At 41.9% G+C, this 18,364-nt stretch overlaps 1 long non-coding RNA gene across 2 annotated transcripts in view; it reads left to right on the top strand.

Annotated features, from left to right (window-relative positions):
- LOC119088637 overlaps window positions 1-18,364 on the top strand; it is a 43,025-nt gene that overhangs the window by 22,663 nt on the left and 1,998 nt on the right. For both annotated transcript variants that reach the window (XR_005092318.1, XR_005092317.1), the window contains 3 exons: window positions 2,121-2,243; window positions 2,852-2,913; window positions 14,256-14,381. This is a non-coding gene — a long non-coding RNA (uncharacterized LOC119088637). The remainder of the gene's footprint in view (window positions 1-2,120; window positions 2,244-2,851; window positions 2,914-14,255; window positions 14,382-18,364) is intronic.

Genomic DNA, 18,364 nt, shown 5'->3' with positions numbered 1-18,364 from the left:
CAGTTAGCTCTACACAAGTCCTGTAAACATAGTTGTGGGTGCAGAAAGAAGGGAAAACCACTAATTCTTCCTTTGGGAAGTTCTTCTGCAGGGAGAGCCTTATATTGGATGACTAGCTGAAGGGTGTCTGTTATGTCAGGGATTGCAATTACAATAGACTGCCTTCACCTGAGTCCTCCAGGCATGTAGGTGGGTCCAACTGTGTGGCTGTTGCTTATGGCATGCTTGGCTGCCACTGCAGGTGCTCAGCCTCAAAATGGGAGTCCAGCTCCCTGGCGCTGCTTGCGGCCACCTCTCTTCTGCAGTACCGCATTCCCCCCAAATGGCTGTTCTTTGGTTCCTGTTTATTTGTGCATTTTCAGGGAGAGTGATCAAGCTCATAGCCCTTGTGCATATGAGGCAAAGATCTTACCACTGAGCTACACTGCTAGCTCTGCAGTCAACTTTCAACCTAGTAGCCACAGCTTCTTCCACAGTTTCAGCCAGATACACTTCTGTTTAAACCCTTGAGGATGACTTACATGTGTTAGTTTCTTAGGGGCTAAGACAATAAATTATAGTATGCTTTTTGTATCTGAAGATTCCATGCCTACAGATTCAACTACTATGGCTTAGAAATATTTTGAAACTAATTTTAGAAATTTTCCTTGATTGATTGATTGATTGATTGAGAGAGAGAGAGAGAGAGAGAGAGAGAGTGTGTGTGTGTGTGTGTGTGTGTGTGTGTGTGTGTGTGTGTGTGTGTGTACATGCCAGGGTGCATGTGTGGAGATCAGAGGACAGTTTGTGGAAGCCGTTTCTCCCCTCCTACCATGTATGGTCCAGGGATTTGAACTCAGGTCATCAGGCTTGGTTGTAAATGCCTGTATGCAAACAAAACCATTTTGTTGGCCCAAATGGCAGAAGGTTTCAAAAGTCAAAATTTAAGTTTACTGTCTATAGAGCATCCTGGTGAAAGGCAGAACATGCTGTATTGTCTACCATGTTTGCATTTATACTGGACATAGACAGACTTATTTGTTATTATTCCTCAAAGAAGATAAGAGCTATTTATGTATTGTACACACTGTATTAAGTTTTGTGAATAATTTAGAGACAGCTTGAAGTTCACAGGAGGATGTGGATGTGTTGTGTGGAAATAGCATCCCATTTTGTAGGAAGGGTTGAGCACCTTTAAGTTCTGGAATCTACAGGGGTCCTGGAACAGATGCCTCACAGACGGCAAGAAACAGCCTGGGGTCTGGAAACAGCAGCATTATTTGTTTTTGAGGTGTCAGGTGTGTGAGTCTCAGGTTAAGGAGTCTTCATGGCCATGCTCCTGTGCAGATCCTTCCCTGTCTCTCCTGGTGGTTCTGCAAACCCTTGGCATTCTGTGGTGTGTCGCTGTATCACTCTTCTCAGCTCCTTCTGTAGTCTCATAGCACTCCTCCCTGTGAGAATCTGTTGCATACTCTCTTCTTTCAAGGATGCCAGCCACTGGATTAGGGCCCATCATATTGTAATAGGCCTTCATCTCAGCTTAATGATCCTCTTAAAAGCTCCCCTCACCCCCCATGACACCTGGTGTGGTGGCACAGGTCTTTAATCCCAGAACTCCAGAGGCAGGTGAATCTCTGTGAGTTCAAGGCCAGCCTGGTCTACAAAGTGAGTTCTAGAACAGCCAGGGCTGTTACACAGAGAAACCATCTCTAAAAGGCAAAAGACCCTGGAAGATCCCTCCACCCCAACAAGCTCACATTCAAAGGCACTGAATGTTAGGCCTCAGTCTATTTTTTGGGAGACATTGTCCCACCTACCACCTCTTTCCAAGAATGAAACTGGATCAGTGGACTTTTAATCTCAAAGGTCTCACCTCCTCTGGCTTCTTCCTTCTGCTCCAAACTGGCTCTAGCACTCTCTTATCTCTTCTGTTTCTCAGACACTCCTGAATCTATACTGAGTCTTTACCCATCAGTCTTCCCTCTGCTTGGAATCTGTTCCTTTGAAGTAGACTTCCTTTCCTTCAAAGCTCTACTCAGAGAGCCTTCTTTGGTCACTCAGTGCAAGTCTACTAATCTTTGCCATGTTTTGTGTTCACCTCACAGACTCGTCACCAATTGTAATTGATTTTCTACTTACAGCTTCTCTCCTGCATGATGATGTATGTGGCTGAAGAGCAGCCACCTTGCAGGTCTTGTTTGTGCCTTGAGAGCACTTGCTGGGACAGAGTGGACCCTTACCTGAGATTTGTTGATGAATGAATAGTAAGTTTCCTCTGACACAGCTCTGCAGAAGGTTGGTCTGGAGTCATTTGTTATCTGGAGATTCATCTCTAACTCTTGGTGACATTTCCTTGTTTTTTTTTTTTTTTTTTTTTTTTTTTTTTAAATCTGCCACACACCTAGCCTGTGTCTACCACAGTAAATAGGTTCAACCGTCTCCTGAGTGTTCTTACTTGCAGGCTTTAAGGAAACTGGGAAGAACTTTATGCACATGTATTTTGACATTAAGTTTGTGTTTTTATATTGAATAGAAAATGTGGCTTTAACTTACCTTTTACTTTTGACAGTTTGAGAGTTTATTTCGCTTAATGCTTCTATGAGCCCTGTGCCTTCCTGGAGTTTTCATGCTTCCAATTGTACTATAAAAAGACCCAGGATCTACAGCAACCCAGTAAAACAAAAAAGGCTTTCCTGAATCTCATTTCTTCGGGAGATCTCGCTTATCCTAGAGGGTAGGCTTAGCAGAGCAATTGGGGTTTGAAGGATACACCATTAGAAGAATAGGAGCAATATATTCTCACTGTCAATTATCATAAGTACAAAGAATGACCTCCAACTGTCAATGATATCTATCTGCCTCTTCTTCCCAGAAGCAGGAGTGCAGACACTCATAGGAGCAGCTTGGTCAACAGTCTCTTTTGGATCCTTGTAAGTAAGTGAAAATTTCAGTCTCTCTGGGCCTTGTGATCCTTGTTCATACCTGGGGTGCTATGATTGGGGCTATGGTTGGTCTCCTGTGAGTCTATTGATGGTATTTGGTTGGATTCTCCTTTAGGAAATGATTAGCTCATTAGTAGGGATCAGTGCTTTCTCACTGGTGTGTTATTTTGTGACAATAGATTGCAGCAAAGCAAGGCTGCTTCTTGTGTTATCGCAGCCTCCTGCACCCATTGGCTCTTTTAACATCTGCACACCGTGAAGCAGCAGAAAACCATCACCAGATATAAGTCTTGATCTTGAAATTCATGACTTCAGAACTGTGATCCCAAATAAACTTCTTTCTTTCCTTTAAAAATTACTGACTTGGGTAACCTGCTATAGTGATGGGAAATGGGCTAAGACAAGGGGTAGGCTCCACTTCTATGTAAAAATCTAGGTATTATATTTTCAGCTTTTCAAACTATACAGACACAGTCGCCAGAGTGAAATAAGCTGGAGATCACATGCAAGTAAATGGGCAAAGCCATCTTCCAATAAAACTTTATGGATACCAAAATTAGAATTAGGCCTAATTTTCATATGTCACAGTATTCTTTGTTTTATATTCTAAACCATTTAAGAATATAATGATAGTTCTTAGCTCATGTGCCATATAAAAACAGGTATTGGGCAAGTTTGGCCTGTGAGCTTGCTCTGTGGGAGGTATAAAGGCACAAGTCCCAGAGTCATTGTAAGAATTAGTGGGCATATGCTTCAGCTAATGCACCAGGCTTAACTCCATGGTGCTTATTCAACAGTGGTGTTCATGTATCCGTATCCCAAAGGGAAACAGACATGTCTATCATATAAAGCAGGACTTGGTGGCTGAGTAACCACTTACATATAATTGGAGATCTGCTGCTTCAACACTCAATCTCCCATCAGGGCTCTTAGCAGCTTTTTCTCAGCCATTGATTGAATATGCTGAGGACATGACATCTACAGTCATTTTATCTCTTCTCCAGCTTTTGTTTCATGTTCTCCTGCCCTCCCCCAGTTCTGCCTTTTCTAAGACACCTGCATTTCTCCTCTGTAAACTGGAAGATTTTGAGAGCTAGGTAACCAGGAGTAAGATGAAATGGTCAGAAAGCCTTATTCTCAGAATGACTTCTGCAAGGGAACGTGTAGAAGAGAAGTCTATGGTGTAGAGACAAGAACAGGCAGAAGTCATTCTGAGAGAGTACATGGGGAGGAGGTAGTATTCAAATGACATGGAGATAATATTCCCTCCATGAAAGTCCATCATGCTGAGTTAAAGGCACAGACGCAGGCTCTGGAGTCAGTTCTAAGAGTACCAAAGTTCTCCTCACCTCTTGCACCTGATGGTCATGGTGCAAAGCTCATAATAGTGTGCACATCGCAATGCTGTTAAAGTTTCTAAAAGTGTCTTAAGTACTATATGCACAGCTCTTAGGTACATACCTAGTATGAAACATTTGATGAATGTTAGCTTCTCTCTCTAGCCCCATGATAGATCTAGAACCCAGGACCTACTGCATAGAGGCAAGTATTCTAAAACTGAGCCACACCAACATCTACAAATGACATAACTTCATTCTTTATGGCTGAAAAATGTTGCATTGTGTATATACACTGCATTCTCCTTATCCACTTCTCTGATTGTGAACACAGGTGTGTTCTATAATGTCACTATTGTAAGTAGTGCTGCAATGGACAGTTGTGTGCGAGTATCTGATATGTTGAGTTAGTGTCCTCCTGGTAAATATCAGGGGTGTTATTGCAGGATCTGGTAGTTCTGTTTGTAGGTTTTTGTTGTTTGTTTGTAGAAACTTCCATACTGATTCCTACCAGCAATGATAAACTCATCAAGTACTTGACTTGTGTGAAAAGCCCAGGAAGAGAAGCAGACCCTCTTCCAATCTCTCCCGTCATAGAATTACACTCTATATACTTTCTTCAATTAATACTAAATCTCAGTGCTCACACCTACCTTCCTGCGGGCACAAACATTCTGCTGAATATTGAATAAGAGTTTCAGTGTATTTCAAAGTCTGCTTTCCAAAATCTAGTATTTACCTTTTAGTTATGCTTTAGGCAAATATTTTTTAGTTCATTAGTTCTGTTTAAAAGGATACTTTCTAATGACTCTTTGTACTAAGGTAAGGACCACTATATTCCTTTAATAATACTATCAATACTTGTGAACATGTGGTAGAGCATGTACATTTATATACTACAGGTAACAGAGTGAAGGTTCTCAGATCAACAGCCATAAAAGTGATGGGCAATTTAATCCATTAATATAATTTGGCGATATAATACGAGGAACTAATCCAAAACAGATAAAATCATAAGCATAGAAAAGATCATTGGAGAGATGATTAACATTTCATTATAGAGACTTGGAAAAATAATTAAAATTTAAATCTGAAACATTATGCAAAATATTTGAAATTATATGTACAAAAATACCCAGATAAGATAAAAATATTTGTTATGGAGGCTTCTCTAGTCAGGGGAGATTAAATAATTAGGCCTTAGAAACAGGGAAGAGACACCAGAAGTCAGTGACCATGCAAAGGTGAGCCCAGACCCAATCCCAGAAACAAATCATGTCTCTTCAATCCCAGCTCCCACAAATGTGAGTATAAATTTCTGTTGTCTAAGGCACATAGACTATGACACTTTGTTATGGAAGCCTGAGCAGACTAATTCAGGGGCAGAGAGAAATGAGTTCAGCATGTGTTTTGAAATAAAGAATTGACAAACAGCAGTGATATCTACTTACAGAGAATGAAATGAAACCCCCGGAGAAATAGAGTAGCAGGATGTCTGTCTACTACACTAATCATCATTTCCACTTCTCTGTTTGAAGCTTTTATGCTGTTCTTTAAAAATTGTTTTATATAATATATTGAACTATAATTAATGTACTGCCTGAGTAACTCATTATTGCTGTTACAAAATACCTGAGAAAATAAACTTGAGAAAGGAACATTCATTTTGTTCCAGGGCATATAGTGCATAATGTCACAGGAGGCAGAGCAGCCGGGCCAGGAAGGAGCTCCACAGTGTGTCCACACTCAGGAATCACGGGCAGATGAATGCTTGCGGTCAACTTGGCTTCTCTTTTTTATTCAGTTTGGGTACCCCAGCCCGTGGAATGGTACTGCTCACATCTAGGATGGATCTTCCCACCTCAATCAGCCTAACCTAGATGATCCCTTACAGGCATGCCCAGAAATTTGTTTCCATGGGGATTCTAAATGCCATCAAGATTAGCCATCATCTCTACCCTTTGTCAACCTGATACCCAAATACATCACGTTTAACACATAAATTTCTATCCTTGTCCCCATAGGCTCGTGGCAATCTCAAATGCATTCAACCAGACTTCAAAAATTCCACAGTCTTTTAAACAATTCCAATATTATTTAAAAGGCCAAAAATCCAAGTCTTATATGAAACTCAAGGTAGTCTCTTAACTGTGTGCTCCTATGAAATAAAAAAAGTTACATATGTTCAGCATATGATGACTCAGAGTAAATATTCTCATTCCAAAGACTAAAATAATCATTTCATTCGAAGACCAAACTCCATCAGGGAAACACCAAGCCCTACAGTTCCGTGTCCATTTTGGGGGCTTGCGATGAAAGCAATGGGGTCTAAAGGGCTTAGGTGTGCCTCCTTTCCACTCCTGCTGCCTGCAGTACACATAGCCCCTCTCGGGCCAGCTCCCTTCCATGTCAGCAGTTTTGTCTCATAGTCCTGACATCTCCTAAATCTCAAGTCTCCATTGCAATGTAGACTTTCCTTTCGAAGCTCTATAAAGTGGTCTCAGAGGTCTTCTTTGTAGAGACACCAACCATGCCATACATTGCCTGGCTTCAGTCCTCTTTGGAAAAATGGTGTGAGACTTTATGACTACAAACCAGTACTATGTGGACAATGTTCTGCTGTCAGCTTGAGATGGAGCCAACCACAGTTGGTTATTACAGGATGGGGCATCTCTTTCAAAGAAACCTGTATTAGCAGGTGTTCTTCATTCTTGCAGCCCATAGAAACTTCTCATGTACTGTTGCTCTCTATGGCTTTGACTACTCTGGATATATTGTATAAATGGAATTGTAGAACTCTGTAGCTTTGTCGAAGTTTCAGTGGCTAGTGGCTGAGATTCTTCCTCATTGCCAGTTCCTGGAGGATCTGTTAAAGCTGCGGGGGCAATGTCAGGGCTCATCTGGGTTGTTTCTTAACTTTTGGTGACCACTGACTTCCACTGAGTGGTGTCCAGTATGTTGAAAATTGATCTTCCTTAAATTTTGTTATCATTGCCTCTTAATCTCTCTCTCTCTCTCTCTCTCTCTCTCTCTCTCTCTCTCTCTCTCTCTCTCTCTCTCTCTCTCGTGCGCGCGCACGTGTGTGTGTGTGTGTGTGTGTGTGTGTGTGTGTGTGTGTGGTGTTTCACATGAGAGTTTGAAGATCATGCTCTGTAGATGAATAGGAAAGATTGCTCAGAGATGATAGGAAGAGAATAAGCAGAGAAAAGACCTAGAGTTCAGTGAATAAAGTCTTTGCCAGAGAGCAAAGGTAAAGCTCAGAACACCAATCCCTCTTCAAACTGTTTTACTTTAGAAGCGTTTCCTATGTGGACTCTTTCTCAGAATTCCTCTTAGACATTCTTCAACCTTCATACCACCATTTCATTCTACCTTAATATATGATGGTTATTTATTATCACTTATATTGTAATCATTTTTAGCCTCATCTTTCTCATGAAAACACAATGAGGCCAGAAGAACCTGTTGCAACCTTGTTCTGCAGACTTATAATACCTAGCTCATAAGTGTTTTATAAATATTTGTTGCAATAAATTGATTTTTCTAAATATCTTAATTTACAAAGTCCACAATATTAGTAGACTATCTTCTTTCTTTCAGTAGAGACAAAAAGGAAAGATGAAATATACCAAATCTTTTGCCAGAGGCTTGTGATGAAGACATTTGAAGCAGGCATTGGGACACAGAGTTCAGCCTTGCATCTGTCTGCTTTTTGGTTTGCTTCCTTTGAACAGTACTGAGTCATAGAAACTTCTGTGATGATGAAATATTCCCTATCAGAGCTGTTCAGTGTGGTTGCTACTAGTCATATGTGGACAATGAGCACTTGACCACAAGACAGGGGTGTCTAATATTTGATAGAAACCAATTCATATGTAAAGGCAAATTGACACCTGTGACCATTGGCTGCCATATCGGACCACATAGCTCTAGATTATTAGAGACAGAGTTCTTTTATCTTTCGAACTCTGAACTGTACATGCTCAGTAGAGACTGAAGAGGGTTTTATAATTGTCTTCTGAAGAGTGAAAGAATTATGAATTGTAAAGAAATGTTTCGGCCAAAAATGTTTCTCTTGCCAAAAAAGAAAAAGGAAACTGTCTAAAATAAAAATCCAAGTCTGAAATGAAAGGAAAAAGTAAAGGAACGATACCATATGCCAACAATATGGCTGCCTAAACAAGACCTTAACAATGACAACACAGTAGACATGGTGGCAGGGAAGGGGAGAATAGGCAACTAATGACCACTCAGTGAGGAAGGATTAGTCTTCCTCAAGGATGAGCCCCCTACTCGGTTATCCAAAACAAAGTAGTCTGCCCCCAAATCATATGTATATACAAACAACACTAAACAGACTCAGATGGTTGTGTTTATATATCTCTGTATGTATGTATATGTACGTGTGTGTATGTATGTATGTAACAATAATAAAGACAAAAAGGCAATTAATTTAAGAAGAAGTAAAGTGGGGTCATGGAAAGGGTTGGAGGGAGGAAAGAGAAGCAGGGGAAATATTACAATTATATATTAATTAGATAAAAATCTAGTTATAAAAAGAGCAACAATAAGCGGGGTGGGGGCAGCTTTAACAGACTGAAGAAATTCTGAGTTCAAGTGGCTACAAGTGATTCAGAAGAAGAAGGGTTTCTAAAAAAAAAAAAAAAAAAAAAAAAAAAAAAAAAAACAATAAAAAAGTGAAAACTATTGCTTCAGAAGAAGAGGGTTTCTTTAAAACAATCACTTGTTTGTGTACTTAATGAGGAATAGTTTGACCAAAGTTTTGTATTTCTCTGTGTCTTAGTAAATGTATACAAACAATTATCCTCACTCTCTCTTATGTTTGTTTTTATGTAAAGAGAACATATACATACATAATTGTGCTATTCAAACTTTTTAAGACTCAACTTTATTCTGCAAGGAGGAAAAGCTACCAGTTCAGCAACCATTCCCGTCATTGGTGAGCTTGAACTCTGTGACAGTGACCCAGTCATTCTACCCTCTTTCAATGTTAAGGTCACTTGAAAGATCTCCTTTGTCCTGCCCAGCTGGTCTCACCATTTTTTCATAAAGTCAAGTGTGTTAGTTCCTTGGGGGCTGCTGTCAGCAGCGACCAGAGGCTGGGAAACTTGAGCAACAGGACTTATATCTTACAGGGACAGGAACTCTAAACTCAAGGGGACAGCAGCATTAGTTCCTTCTGGAGGCTGTGGAGGAGCTGTTATGAAGTTTCTTGTCGGGTATCTGTCAAAAGGAGAGGAGAATAGGGACAGTCCCTAAGCATTTGGGGGTGTCCATGTGATCCACATTTTTCCCCATGCAAAGATGGGCTCTGTATATATGACACCTGTCCTCTGTGCCAGTCTGACTTCTTGGAGGCGTAGATTGAGGTGCTTGCAGTAAGCACTTAGAAAAGATAGATATGCTGGTTAGTTTTCCATCAACTTGACACAATCTGGCATCATCTGGGAAGGGGAACCTCAGCTGAGGAAATTCCTGAGCATGTGGTGCTTGCTAAGAAAGCCATGGTGAGCAAGCCAGTAAGCAGCCTTCCTTCATGGTCTGTGCTTCAGGTCCTGCCTCCAGGTTCCTGCTTTGAGTATTTGCCCTGACTTACCCCAATGATGGCATGTGATCTAGAGTTGTACAATGAAATAAACCCTTTCTTTCCCACATGGCTTTGGTCATGTTGCTTACCACAAAAATGGAAGGCAAAATAAATGAAACAGAATAGGGCCTCTCCATCTGTGAGCTAGATGGTGAGGCAGAGCTATCTTGTATGGTCTTGTTTGGGTGCAGAGTGACAGGAATCTCACTTACCCATCCTGCTCTCCATTTCCCAGGTCAACTTCTACCTTAAGTTTACTTTGTGTCTTTTCTTGAAGATGCTGAGCTCCCTCAGCAAAGCATCCTACCCTTAATGCCATTTTTCCTGACCAAAGTCATATAAGAAGAGTTGACATCTAACAACTGTCGTCTTGACTGAGACTCAGAAGATGACTGGGAGTCAAGGGAAAGATAGGTTGTGAGTGAGGTGCACCATATGTAGTGAGCACCTGCTCAGAGCTAGGGATCACACGGACACCATGAGAAGGCCCCTTCATTCTTGTAGCCCCTAAAAGCAGAAGGTGCTGCCCAAAGAGCAGGTATTGCTACACAACTCCCACAGGCCAGCTCCAATGAGTAAGACAGGCTTTGTTTACCATCGCCTCCCCACCCAAACCACACTCAAATAAGCAGCGAAAACCTCCAGACCTTAGTCATCAGGCGAGGTAAATTACAAACTTCTAAGAGTGTGGCTTCTCCAAGATACCACATTTTCCTCGTATAATGAGCCTGCAGTTTGTGGCAAGGAATGACTTAAGAACAAGTGAACTCACTGTCTAAAAAGAGAGTTTTTATCACTATCAATTGCTCTCTGACTGACAGGACTGTTATTTCTTTCAGTAGGAGAAAGGGCTAAAATACAGAGAGAAAACCTAGAAATAAACACAGCCTGCATAATGGCAAGGTTTTGTGTTGCCAACGTCAAAAGAGCAAGTTCCTGGGTAAGAGACCTCGCTTACTCCTGTTACAGTGACTTTGTAGCTTCTGAGTCCCTTAAAGCAGCTGCTACCGCCACTTTGCCATCAGTTTTGGGGCTGGGAAGCAGCCCTGGCAGAAGCAACATCCTTGTAAACCAGGAGCTCAGTTGAGCAGGAGGAGGCTGGCGAATGAGGCAGTAGGAATCCACATGCAAGGTCTTCAGGTGAAAATACGATGCCAGCGTACATAGAAGGCTCCCGTGGATTTATGCTTTGGGGGCGTGTCACTGAAGGTTTCCCAGAAATGACAGTTGAGGTAGATGTGGTATGGTGTGTAGGAATAACCACACAGAGGAGAGGAAAGTTGTTCTTCTCAGCAGTAACATGGAGGTAAGTTCATCCAGTGACCAAGAACTTGACTTGGCTGGAATGTAGAGCCCAGCAGGGAGGCAAAAGGAAGGCCAAGACGGACTCGCCGAGTGTGCCGATGCATGACGGCTAGAGAGGAAATGCCTTGCAAGGGTGCTTCACAGAGGCCGATGTAGCCAGATCTAGGATTTAGTTAGTCACTGGCAGAGTGTCCAAGGTGTGTGAGGTATGCAGGATACTGTGTCATCCAGCAGCGGGTTATTCTGGGAATCTAGGTGAAGTATCTTGACATGACATTGAGGCGCGGTCTGAGTTTCAGGAACTTCAGCAACTTCCCTTTTATAATGTTGCCCAACTGTTAATTTTGTATTGTTACTAGAAAATTTCTTAGAGGCAGCAGCAGAAGGCACATTGCAGATGGCAGAAATATTTTTCACAGCTTTTATGGTGGATAACAATATACTTGACATTTTTCTCATTAAATGTGAGCTTTGCTGTATGATTAAACTCGCTAGGCATCTGTGATCTAAAATTACAAATGTGAAAAGCAACAGCTCAAATGTTTCAGTCAATAAATACACAGGAGACAGTCAACATGTAACAACTCCATCATATGCTCTCTTCAAGGAGCTGCTCGGCTGACACTGACAATGTTTTTGGCAATGGCCTCACCTTCACACCAACAAGAATAAGGAAACCAAAGTCCCAGACTGCTAATTACAGCCTGGGAGTCCAATAGGAGCGAGTGGTTTCCATTAGGAAATCTCAAGGCTGAAGGCAGACAGAGCTGGGAGAAAAGAGAGGCTTTATTGAGGCAATTAGGGAATTACCAAGAGGGTCGCCAGGGGAATAGAACCACACTGAGCAATCCATCATAATGTAAAAGCATGGAAGATCAGTGGACCAGTCCAGTGAATAGCAGACGGTATACACATGGATCTGCTGAGGTAACTCTTCGTGTGCATGTGTGTGTGTGTGTGTGTGTGTGTGTAAACACGCACACATGCCTGTGTATTTCACCCTTTGCTAAAGGAAAGGTGCTTCTGAGAACTATTCTCATATACAAATTAGCTACCTAGCCAGGGTCCCCGGGTCCCCAGGGACATCTGCCACGTGTGGAGAATCACAAATCGAGTGTGGCTGCTGTCATGACCATGATACAGAAAGAAAACTGGCACACACGAATCCTAACAGGCCCAAGGGAATGCACACATGGGAATGGCAGTTAAGTGAATGACCCAGCGAAAACCAGGATTGATGAGGAAGGATGTATTCCAGTGGGCACGTCGTCTGCATGTTCTAGAGACAAAGAATGGCATGTACGATGTGTCAGAATGAGGGGACCAGGTGTTCCACAGAGAGGATGAAGGAGACAGAGGAATGTGACAAGGTGGTAGAGAAGGGCAGCTGGACCAATGGAAACAATTAGCAAGAATGTTGGCCACCAGAACAGAATTAGATCAAAGAATTTACAACCTGTCCACGGTACGGCCCCCTTCCTGAGTTATGTTGATAGCAGAGTTTGTCTATTTGGGGCATTAGAGCTAGGCTGATGCTTAGAAGCTCAGCTTCTCCGGTGCCATTGTTAAGGTATCTGTGTGTGGTGCTCAGGTTTCCATAACAAAACACCTCACCTGGGAAGCTTGCACACTGCCATTGATTTTTCTCATGGACTAAGAGGCTGTGCACACAAGACCTGGGTGCAGGTGGGGTGGGCTTTTCCTAAAACCTGCCTCCACTCTGCTCTCACCTGTGCTTTCCATTGTCTGTGTTCTAATCACTTCTTAAAGACGTTAGTCGTATTAGAGGCCCCCCCCCCCCATGACCTCAGTTTAATTTAACAAGCTCTTGAATGACCTTGTTTCCGAATGCAGTTACAGTCTGAGATACCAGGAGTTAAAATGTTAACGTATGCATTAGTGGAGCACAATTTAGGTCTTAATCAGTGACACAATGGTACACACCTGTAATCTCAGCGCTAAGGGGATTGAGGCAGAATCATGGATTTAAAGCCAGTCTGGACTGTATAATGAGAGCCTGGTAGAGTGTAAGAGATGGGGGAGGGGTGGAGAAGGCAAGAAAGAGAGAAATTGGGGTTGGAAGTTTTTGGTTGGGGATGTAGCTTGGTGTTTGCCCACATATTCAGACCTTGGGTTTGGATCCTGGTACCATACTGGAAATAAAAAAGACCCCAGTAACCTCAGCTTCCACATTCCATTGTTTTATTCAAGATGCTCCAGTCATCCTTTCCTTTGTTACTCTTTAATCTAGAAATCAGAACTGAAAACCGAGAGTTCTGAAAGCGTCTCCATTTTCTTAAGGGCTATCAGGATGTGGTTGATCAAGACTTTGGGCAATCAGCAAGTAGGGGAGAAATATGTTGCTAAAGCTACAGGAGGAGAGAGAGTGGAAATGGTCCAAATATCCTTTTTTTTTTCTTATAATATATATGGAATGTTGAAAAGGAGTGAAATCTAGATATGCTGAGAGTTGAAAGTGACAAAGATATATTCTTCCCACCAGACCTCACCCATGCTACCTACCCTCAAGTAATCCATCAAAAGCAAAGTCTGGCTCCTCTTCCTGCCTTTTCTCATGCCTCCTAAGTAGGAAAAGAAGAATAATGATGAGACATGCACATCCTTTCAGGCATGTTTTCATTGGGTTAGAGTTTCTTATGAGTGGCCCCACCTTTATCTTGTGGTTAGCTCACCGAGGTAGGGTTTAATTTAGCTTGTGACCAAATGAGTAATCGTGGGTTTTTCAGCTCCTGAAGACTTCAGCTGGAGTCTCAGCCAAGAAGCACCGTTATGCCCTCTAGGCGGGTGTTCAAGGGAGCCCAGGATTTTTTTCCTAATATATGGAATACTTTATTGCATGTTGTCTCAGCTAAGTGAGATCCTAGGATGGGAAGAGGTGTCAGGGATGTAATGTGTAGATCAACCATCTATCACTGATTTGCCAGTCATTCTGCTGTGAGCCTTTCATATGTTATGGTGACAGGACAGTTAAATCGGATAACATGTCAAGTATGAGTATTATGAACTTACCCATTAGCAGAAAGCAGATGTTTAAATGTCATTTCCTTTCCCATCCATGGACAGCTTGCTTCAATGGATCTTTCTCACAGCTTTCCTTGGGAAGAGAGAGGTCCAGCAGCAGCAAGTTCAAGCTCAAAGGGAAAAAAAAAGGACTTGGCCATGCTCTGGGCATCTGTGATAGAAGACCAGGTAAAAGGACATGGGGACTAAAGAGGTGGGCTATTCTTGTTAATGTTTGTTCTACTCACATTCAGAGTGGGCTGTCAAGATAGTAAGTTTAGCATGTTCTTATCCGTTGACACTTCTCTGATGACCTCTGTTTAAACTGTACTGACACCAAAAGGTCTTTACAACAGCCATGAGTCTCTCCCTCTAACATGCCCTTGATCTCTGATTCTGCCTTCACTTCTCTCCATGTTGCTCTGAGTATGCCACGCGAGATCCCACAGCTTGCCTTCCACATTGGCTCCTTCCTCAACCCCAGAGATGATGCCTGCTAAATCTCTTACTACTCGTGGGTCCTCATTTAGGTGCTATCTCTTCAGTACCTCTTCCCATCTCCCTTTCTTATTTTACATGCTTATCATCAACTAATATAGTCTATATTTTTTCATAGAATTTGCTTTTTTTGTCTTCTGTAATTTCTTGTCTTTCTTCCTCCCCTTTCATGATCTTCTTTCTAGTTTAATGGCACATATACAAATGGGCATATCACATGGATATATAAATACACGTACGTAATTTAAAATTTTATCTCTACATACAAGAGAAAACATGATTTATTTATTTTTTTTGAGTCTGCCTGATTCCACTTAACAAAATGATTTCCAGCTCATTTTTTGCATGTTTCAGTAACTTCTTATGACTTGAAAATAAACTCTATGATGGTAGGGATTTTTGACATTTTTGAATATTTTTTTTTTACTTATTCCCTGGTATTTCTGTTATTTAAGTAGCAACCACAGCTAGAGTGAGTTGAATGTTTGAATGTTCTGAGATGGAAGAGGCCATCAGTCCTGATCTGCCCGTGCTGGTTCAACTGCAGACAGTGAACACTTGAAGTTGAACTGCAGCAAAACTAGTTGAATTATAGTCTTAATACTGTTATCTAACTCCCATACCTCTGCTAAATTGCCTCAGTTCCAGCAAAAATCAACTGTAGGCAAAAGTAAGAAGAGCTGATTCCTGGACATGGTAGTGGGAGTCATTGTTCTGTGAAGGTTTTAGGAGCTAACTATTTGATGTGTTCTTATGGACATGGGTTGGGAACAAATGAAAGGATAATAGGTCCAGCCAAAGATTCCTGAGTGCATGTTTAAGGCAAAGAAATCTGTGAGATTAAAAATGGCAGTATAGAAACAAGACTTTGTCGAAAATACAAAAGTGATTTAGCTGTCTGTGGGACAGCTGAGAACTTTGGTCATCAACGAGAATAGAGAAGATGGAGCTTGTTGGTAGAGATCTGGTGGAGGGAGAAGTACAGCATTTCTCTCTTTTCTTCATATCTGGTGCCAGGGCCAGTCCCTCAGAATGGCATGTGTAACCCATGTGAATGTGTGTGAGAGGAAAATTTGGCAGTGACTTAACTAGTGCCTAGGAGAGATGGATCCATTAAGGCAATGACCAAATCTGCCTTTTGATGGCTATATTCCCATTTCTGGCTCAAAGCCTGGCATGTCATAGATGTTTAACCCATGCCTCCAGAATGAATTCATGCTGAAAAATCAGACCTTGGTGCCATTGTTTCTTTTCTAAGCTTTTTTTTCCCTCTAAAGCCTCTAATGTGGAGGCTTGAGGCTTATTACTAGACATTAGGTGACAATCTAAAATACATTTGTGTGAGCACACGTAAGAGTCTGCAGGGGGTTGTGGCCTATTTTTCCAAGTATCTGTGTTTCTGGTTTGCTTGGTAGCATTTTGCCTTACATGACTACTTTTTGTCAGTGAGAAAAAGAATGGCCCTCGTGCCTTTGGAAATAAGATGCCTATATTCATATTTCAGCTCGGTCTTCCTTCCATGTGATCTCACAAAAGTTACTACATTGTCCTGAGCCTCAGTTTCCCCATTTGTGAAGGAGTAATTATGGTTATACTATCATAGAATTGAGTTTAGAATTAAGAGAGATAATCCAAGGAAAGTCCTTAATGGTGTGCTGCCTATGGGAGGTATGTTATGAGGAGCTGATTCTTCTTATTCTCTGTGCATAGAGTGAAAGGGTATGGGAAATGAATCCTTCACCTCCTCCATGGGGGCAGGAAAGAAAATAAAGAGAAACACCAGGTCTTGTCTTGTTAGGTTGAAGCTGGAGTTGGTCAGGCTTGGTCTTATTTGGGAGCAGGAAGAAGGTATGAAGTTATTCCTAAGGACTCTACGTGCTAAAGAAATGAGCTGTGAGAATCTACAGAATCCCAGTTCCAAACATGAAAGGTATGTCCAAAAGGTCCAGGCACACCTCCTAAGAGCTAGGTGAAGAGCTCAAAGTTCAGGAGCGAATAAAGGCAAGGGAAAGACTAGGACCAAAAAAGGTAGAAGAAGAAAGGGCTGGCCCTGCGATACTGCTTAGAATGTTGTCACCTACAGACTCCTTGCTGGCTTGCCTTGAGTCAGAATTACTTAAAAGGTCAGAGACAGGGCATGCAATGAGAGAAAGCAGCAAGGCTGTCCCCAGGAACTCTCTGGTGAGCTCAGATTTAAATGGCACATGAATAAAACATAGAAAAAAATGGCATGGCATAATATTCTATGGGGAATATGAGGGAAGTGTGAGTTTGCAACACAGCTTTAGGAATACTAAAGACTGATATGCCCCAAGGACACAGACTTTCCAAATGCTACCAAAGGGGCTCAGACAAAGAGCAAGGTGTGGTTGTGGTGCCGGCCTGATCCCGGCACAGTCATACTGATGGCAGAAAAGCAGATGAAACTCAAGAGCAGGAACAGCAGCAGCAACAACAAAAAACAGCTCTTGGGCCCTAAGTCAAGAAGCCAGTAATAAGTATACTAACATGGGCAAAACTGAAGCAACATTTTTGTTTTGGGGCGAGGATCATGGAGACAGTCCCAATCCATGTCATTGATGGATGGAACCTCAAATTTAATGTATAAACCCCAAATTTAGAAATCTACATATTTCTTTCTAAAAAAACCTTCTATTTTCTCAAACTATTAAATGGTTTGATATTGTTGGATGCTTAGCACAGGGTCATGAAATCTGAGGTGCTGCTGACTTTGGTTGGGAATCTTTAGTTTCCCATATTTTCCCTCCCTCCCCTGTCCACTACTTGGCTCCTATAGACATTTGAGTTTGTGACCCCTTATGTAAGAGCTGGAAGTCCGTCCAAGTCCCTGGCTAAGATCCCAGGGGCCCATGAGACCTTGTAAACACTGAACCTCTGTGGGTGATCTTAAAGGAATCCTAGAAAACTGAATTGATGTTATGAAATAAAAATGGGTGGCATCACTGCAATGTTCAAAAAAGCAACAGAAAGTGAAAAGGTCCCTGGGTAAACTGGGAGATGCACTGAGAAGAAGTATAATTTTTATTTTTCATAAGCACCAGAGAATAATCTAGAGTGGTATCTCTAGAACGTGTCAGAGACCCCATCTTCACACTTGTCCAGTGATTTGGATGAAAATAAGGGACAGCTATCACGTCATGCATATAACACAAAGCTGGGAAGGATATTCTAGCCACTCTTAATGGAAACCTCATTACAACACTGTAGACCCCACCCCACTGACTGCAGAACAGCACAGTGAGAGGAAAGTAAGGTTGGGTTTTGATCAGAGTAGGTCAGTAGGACTTAAGAATTGGCTGCCAAGGATGCCAATCTGATCTCTGACTTCTAGACTAAAATGGAAATACCTAGGAAAAGGAAAAAAAAGTTCCAGCCTACTGCAGATGTCTTTCAAACCTGGCATACATGTACAATTCAGACACTTCTAAGACCTAACGATGTAGCTGGGTTCTAGAGCATTTGCCTAGTGTGTGCAAAGCCCTAAGTTCCAACTCCAGCACTCTAACTGTTAGATCAGGTTGATGGAGGTCAAGTGGAAACAAAGGAGAGCAGACAAGCATCTCCAGAAACAGAATGTAATTGTTCTTTTAATCAGAACACCTGAAGGACCGTAGTCTTTCTATAAGAGGGGAGATTGTGGCATGAGGGTCTTG

Source organism: Peromyscus leucopus, chromosome 10 (assembly GCF_004664715.2).
Source record: "Peromyscus leucopus breed LL Stock chromosome 10, UCI_PerLeu_2.1, whole genome shotgun sequence".
Taxonomy (NCBI): Eukaryota; Metazoa; Chordata; class Mammalia; order Rodentia; family Cricetidae; genus Peromyscus; species Peromyscus leucopus.
Note: the sequence above shows the minus strand (reverse complement) of the source record. Positions and strands in the feature narration are given on the sequence as shown.